Here is a 7,233-nt window from a genome sequence, read left to right as displayed (position 1 = left end):
GGATACCAAGGTGGTGTCTGAAAGCTATGCTTCCTTTTAGAATGCTTTGATATTTAAACATATTTCACTAGTTGGCTAGTGAAAATTCTCCTCAGCTCAACATGGTGGTTGCACGTGCTTATAATCCCAACTGTCTGTAGGAAAAGGAAAGTCCACTGAGTAACAGAGAATCCTGAGCTACATTATGAGAGCCCTTAGTGATCATGTACTACCACTTGGTAGTACATGCCTGCTGTGGGAACTCCTTCAGCCAACAGCCTTAAGATACTGGCCCACTTTGGACGTGGTCTCATGTACTATAAATCCAGATGCAAAAGAGTGCATGGGCCCCTTGGCTGCTAGATTTAGTTCCAGTTCCCAAAAAATACACACAAAGGATTGCAAATCACCATTCTTTCTGTGAATTTACCCCCTAACAAACAAACCTTTATTATACTCCATTCTGGGCTAGTGTAGAACTCATTCATACCACAAGAGTTTGGTGCCTAATATGGCATCTATGCAAAGTAATTTTGTCATATTGTATATGCATGCATGTTTCTACCTCTGCTTAAGATATTTTGTATATTGATGCACTTTTAGGATATACCTACCATATCGCACTATACATTTCTTCCTATGATCTAGATACTTATACATTGCTTACATTTTGAGGTCATTTCCCTCATTTGCTGCACATTTGGTTAAAGACTTTAATATTTTAATATGAAGCCTTAGTCTTTAAGCTATATAGGTAATAAGAATTATATGTCAATAGTCATCCATGTTTGTCCTACTTATATTTAGACTAACCAGGTTCTTTGGATGCATAGAGATTGTATTCCACATAGATGGGTAATCTTCAACCACTTCAAAGAACTGTAGAATATGGCATTTAAATAACTTAGGATTCGGCTGAACTTTGGGAAATGTAGTACATAGGCTCAATGACCGCTAGGGTGTATAAAAGAGGCAGCTACCACAGTTACAAGACCTTGGCCTTGAAACAAAGAACATAGAGCCGGCTCAGGAGCCTTGCAAAAGCATTGGCTAAGCAATGTCAGTTGCATCCTGGGAATAGCAGTTCCTGTGACCAGGATATGTCCACAAAAGATGACGAGACTAAAGTCATAGGTTCTGCTCTGCTCTGGTCTGGACCTCGGTGGAAGTTAACTATTTAACAATGAAAAGTTTGCCACGTTGTAACAACCTCTAGGTAGGTGGTGTTCTACTCCCTACCCTGTTTATCCATACAGGATAGCAGCATCGGCTCACTGCCTCCCAGCAGAGTGAGATGGGACGCATATCAAAGGATAAACGGGATGTCTACTATCACCTGGCCAAGGAGAATGGCTGGCGGGCCCGGAGTGCCTTCAAACTGCTTCAACTGGATGAGGAATTCAATCTCTTCCAAGGCGTGAAGCGAGCAGTTGACCTGTGTGCAGCCCCAGGCAGCTGGAGCCAGGTGCTGAGCCAAAAGATTGGGGGCCAGAGTTCTGGTCAGGTGGTGGCTGTGGACTTGCAGGCTATGGCTCCACTTCCAGGCGTGATCCAGATACAGGGGGACATCACACAGCTTTCCACTGCCAAGGAGATCATCCAGCACTTTGAGGGCTGCCCTGCTGACCTAGTAGTGTGTGACAGGGCTCCTGATGTCACTGGTCTCCATGATGTCTATGAGCATATGCAGGCTCAGCTTCTGCTAGCGGCTCTCAACATTGCTACACATGTCTTGAAGCTAGGGGGCTGCTTTGTAGCCAAGATATTCCGGGGCCGAGATGTAACACTGCTCTATAGCCAGCTGCGCATCTTCTTCTACAGCGTGCGCTGTGCCAAGCCGAAGAGCAGCCAGAACTCCAGCATCGGGGCTTTTGCTGTTTGTCAGGGTTATGACCCTCCTGAGGGCTTCATTCCAGACCTGACCAGACCCCTGCTGGACCACTCGTACGATTTCAACCAGCTGGATGGTCCTGCCCGTTTTATTGTACCCTTTGTGGCCTGTGGGGACCTCAGCGCCTACGATTCGGATCGCAGTTACCCTCTGGATCTAGAAGATGGCTCTGAGTACAAATATACTCCGCCCACACAACCCCCTATCGCACCCCCATACCAGGAGGCCTGCAAGTTGAAGAAGAATGGGCAGCTGGCCAAGGAATTGCTCCCCAACGAATGCTCCATTGACAAAGGAGACAACTTGCCCCAGCCTCTGACTGTACCTCAGGGTCATAACCTGCTGTCCCCCAAGGTGGAAGACGATGAAATGAATAGTTCACCTTAACAATTTAAGAGTTCGCAGTAAAAATGGAACTAATCCAAGTCAGAAGCTGCTGCCTGCCAGGAAAACCAGAAGCTGGCTTGATGAGTTTGTTTGCAGATACCATCTATGGGCCCTGAACAGATAAGCCTCGAGTGGACTCTGCAGCAACTCCATAACAACAAAGAAACAGCGAAGAAGTCTGCTGAGCTGCAGGTGGAATTTTTTGAGACTGTGAGCACATGCCTCTTCTCTTAGCCTCTCCTGGGTGTCCTGAATAGGTCCAGGATTTCCCCGCAAAGCAGGGGTTCTTACCATGGGTAAACATCAGGGACCTCCACCAACTTGATGGAGGAAAATGTTACAGCTTCAACTATACCTGAAATTCAGTTTTATTCCTGGTCAGCGGCCATGGGCAACAAATCAATGGCAAAAGCCCTACCTATGCAAGTCATTTACTTTTTATATTACAATGTACAGGCATCTGAAAGACTGCTCATATTTGTCACTGCTTTGGATAATAGCAAATTATAAATCAATCCTATAATTTTACTTATAATTTACAGTAATCCCATCCATTACTGCCTCCCAATTTTTACAGATTGGTTGGTCAGGTATTTTTAAGACAATATCTTCCTATATAGCCTAGACTGCCCTCAGACTCAAGATCCTCCTGCATCTGCCCCCTGAATGCTGAGATTACAGGCCTGTGCCATGAAACCTGGTTACTGTATCCCAGTTTTATTTCACTTAAATATACAGTGATAACTGTAAAAAAATATAACTTAGGATTCTGTTGATGTGAGACATGATTGCTCCTGGCAGCATTGATCTATTCCCAAGAGAATGTTGGGCACCAAAGACACTCCATTTGTTTTCTTCTTGGCAAAACTGGCCTTTGGGCAAAGAACTGCTACTGCCTCAATCACTGACAAAATGGATGGTGTCCAGGCTGGAGAAGCAGGAAACAAGCAAAAAGACTGCCAAACCTTGCCAAGACAGGGTAAGATGGTTTTTCATATTTTCCTGCCTCTGAAAATGGTCTGTCAGTTATTCTTGGCTTAGCCAAATTTGGTTTCCCCAACATTGCAAATGAGACTTTGGGTGATTGCCCAGGTAGCCAGTTGTCTCTGTCATGTCTTGCACCTTTTGGAAGTTGCTTAATTGCACTTCCTGTTTACTCAAACAATATTATTTACCTTCTCGGGTCTTTGATGGGGTTGAAGACTAGATACTCCTAGTTACTCTCCTCTCATGACTTAGCCAAGCCATTTCTAATATTAGACTTAGACTCTTTAGGATAGGATAACTATAGAAACATTTAGCATATGTTTCTTGCTTGATATTGTTCATGCTGGTTGTAATTCTAATTTCTATACTTGATATTTGTATTATACTCCATTCTGTGCTAGTATGGAAATCTTTTATACTGAAATACATGCCTTTAAGCCCAGCACTTGGGAGGCAGAGCAGAAGATCTCTGTGACATCAAGACCAGTATAATCTACATGAGTTCAAGGCCAAGCAGGGCTATATGGTAAGATTCTGTCTCAACCACTACATGCAAACTAACAGTAAAGAGTATCTTAGACTACCTTAATGAAAAATTAAAACACTGGCATGAATAACTTATATAACTAGAATTTTCTATTCACTTGAATATGTCTGTGTGTTTCTTTGATATAAATTATAAGCCCTGAGTCATCTTCCTCATATTATAGTAGTGTATCAGACACTGCTGCTGATCTTTAAACATATGTTTTAAATTGTCATTTCTGGGCTGGAGAATATCAAGCACTTGCCCAGTACACAGAAGACTCTGAAATAAATTAAGTTGCTATTTCTAAATATGACAGTAATGACAATGATACTGTAGAGCTGACCTCTTTTCCTTAAACTCATAAAATGCCTTGAAAACTTTCATCTACAACTAGAACACCCACGTTTAGGAGTACTAAACAATACTAGATAAGTTTTACCATATGTCAACTCTGCCTACAGCAGAGTTGGAGAAACTAGCATTTCTAGGTAATACAGTTTTAACCACCCATGAAAGAAAGGCTAGTTTCTTTCATGTGAAAATTTTGGTCCAAATATGAAGAAAAAATGAGAGCACAAACACAAATGATGAAGAGAGGTATATTCCACCCGCTTTCATAGCACCTGAATCAGGAAGCGACGGCTCTTGGTACCCTTCAAACAATGACAATGCCAGTGATCTCAGGTCCCCCTCAGCAGTTCTGACTACTTTCTTTTGGATCAACACAGCAGGCAGGTCAGGCTGCAAAATGAGCAGAAGGAAGCTTGCATAAACCACAAATAGTCACCTTATAAAAAGACGAGTGATTTAATAGTCGGCTCCAGCCATCACATTTGCATAAATTCCCTGAAAGGGTGAGTTGTGACTGACAAGCGAAAAGCACAAGATGGGCATGGAGAAAACAGTAGCTGTAGTTTGGCAGAATACCCTACATCTATCCAACAATTTCTGCTGGAAATTAATAAGTTCTAAAGGAAGGGTCCTCAAAATCATCAGCGCAAATGGCACCCAGAAAAGAGTTTGCCTGTGAAAGACCAGCATTGCTTCAATAACACTGCTGTATGCTGCCAAATTGTTAATCAGAACTGGCATCGTCTCCACCTGCCAATTTGTCAGTTTCCTTCTGGCAAGTCTCCTGCTGTCTACAAAGGACTTTGTTGGTGAATCTTAGCATACATCTTCTGTGGCCAAAAGACCTAACTTTGATCCAGGAGTGAAGAAGCTACAGCCCCTTCCACGACATTCCCAAGTCAAATCCACACATAACAGGAAGGTTTTTTTGACACGGCTCAAATCCTTTGAAGAACACAAGTCAAAGAGCTTTCTCCTGTCCTCTGAAGACTCACTGAGAAGAAAAAGATATCCTTGGCGTGTGTTTTATTTTCCTGTACTAAAACCAAAGTAAATTGTTATTTTAGCAATGATACCCCAATCAAATTGACTTAGAACAGTTCTCGTTATGAGATCTCTGATCCATTGTTTCCAAATAGCTGCACTTTGAATCACTACACACCTCAAGGGCTGCTGTAGGAGATGCTTGGGGACTTACAGGTAAGAACGTAGCATCCTCCTCCTCTTGGTTCTGTGAGGAGAAACAGAGTTATCACTACAGCTGGAGCCAGCAGCAGGCTGCAGACCTCTAGCCCTGTGCACTTATTCTAGGCCACTATCAACAAACTGCCCTCCCTCTGTGAACAGTTTGCAAGAAGCAAGCCAACTTACTTCGCCCATGCTCGGGTTGTTATGGTATTCAGCCAAAGGTGTTTTTGCTCTCAGCTACGCTTATGTAATTTCAATTTTAGATAAAAAAAAAATATCCAATTGAGAATAAAGGCTCAAAGATAATGGCCATAGCCTGGACATTTGAAATGGATTTACCATTCTTTTGTTTCAGAGAATATAGAATCTCTGGAAAGAGGAATTTTTTGTCAACTGCTTCAGTAATTACTAGAATCTGTGGGAATTACCTGAGGTTTGTTAGTGTGTATCTGATAACCTATGACTTAAGTATTCACTTACACACACACACACACACACACACACACACACACGGTGCAAGGAGCAAAGACTGTATATTTTAGTACATGTTCAACACGATCAGTCAACATTATGGGGTGCCTGGTTAAACACTCATTTCCTAGACAGACATAGTTTTCTTCATCAAATACCTAATGCATCTCTGATTTCGATGAATGATTTCATTTCTTCTAATTTTAAGAGTGCATAACTAGAGTTCCAAGATGAGATATTCAAATGCCTAGCTCAGTGTGTGAGGTTCTTTACTGAGTAAAGCCCTAATTATTATTTTTTTATATTCTCCCCTAAAATCAGTTTCTTGCTTACAGATCTAAGGGGCATCTACATAACGATTTAATTAAATTTTTTAAGCTATGTATCAGGAAGAGGGAGATAGCTCAGTCCATAGTGTGCTTAACATACAGCAGTGAGGAATCAGTTCAGCCTCCAGGACCCAAGGGAAAAGCCCAGTGGTGCACCTGCTAGCACAGCACTGGGCAGAAAGAGACACGAAGATCTGCAAAGTTTAATTTGGGAAGAAGAGGCTGATAAGAGACGTTGTCTCAAAAAAAAAAAAAAGAAGGTAGACAGTGCTTGAGGAGGAGTGACATTCAAGTTGCCTTCTGGCTTCTATAGACATATAAAAACACATGCACACATGTATCTGCATCGACATGTGTGTGTCTGTCTGTGAGTGTACATATACACACCACATATACTCACAACAGACACACACATATATTACACAACACACACACAAACCTATATATCAAACATGAAATCTAACTACTTTCCAGGGTTTGATTTTATTTTTAATTTACAATCCCTGGTTTAATATTGTTAAACACCCTAGCAGCTTGTGTAGATACACAGGCAGGCAGATTTGTTTCCTTAATTGCTATGTAATTGTTTTCTCCGTTACATACACATGTCACACTTCGTGCTTTTGAAACAAAGCTCTCATAACACTGCTTGTGACCTTTAAAGCATGGGCATAGACACAGAAATTGTGATGCATCTAGAGAAAGCATCAGATGTGTTCTAAAACACTTAAAAGTCACCACTGCTACCGCCATGGCTTGGCGTGGACGTTGTCTCGATACTATTTATTAATATAATGGATAAGTTTGCCAATAACAGGAAAAGAATAGAGTTATATATGCATAAAAGCTCTTTACGCTAAAATTCCTTTCAAATGATGAGGGAAGGCACAATGATACAGAGAATGCCTGTGCACATCTTCCAGTGATTTCAAACCTGCTGATGCCTCAAAGAAATATTTAGAGCAATATTGTGCTTGGAGGGGGTTTTATTTTATTTTTCATTTCCCACTGCATCCATCTGGAACAAATCTCCCTGGGTGAGTTACAGCTTGAAAACACTATGAAAAACATTCACTGAACCTGGCCCCCAGATCATATAACCCTGGGTGCCCAGCAGATCC

General features: G+C 41.8%; 1 pseudogene; it reads left to right on the top strand.

The window, feature by feature from the left end:
• The first annotated feature begins 1,273 nt into the window (after positions 1-1,273).
• On the top strand, positions 1,274-2,465 carry LOC101999970 (annotated as a pseudogene).
• The last annotated feature ends 4,768 nt before the right edge of the window (positions 2,466-7,233 follow it).

The sequence above is a fragment of the Microtus ochrogaster genome, chromosome 8, assembly GCF_000317375.1.
Source record: "Microtus ochrogaster isolate Prairie Vole_2 chromosome 8, MicOch1.0, whole genome shotgun sequence".
In the NCBI taxonomy this organism is placed as follows: Eukaryota; Metazoa; Chordata; class Mammalia; order Rodentia; family Cricetidae; genus Microtus; species Microtus ochrogaster.
This window is presented reverse-complemented; position numbering and strand designations above follow the sequence as displayed.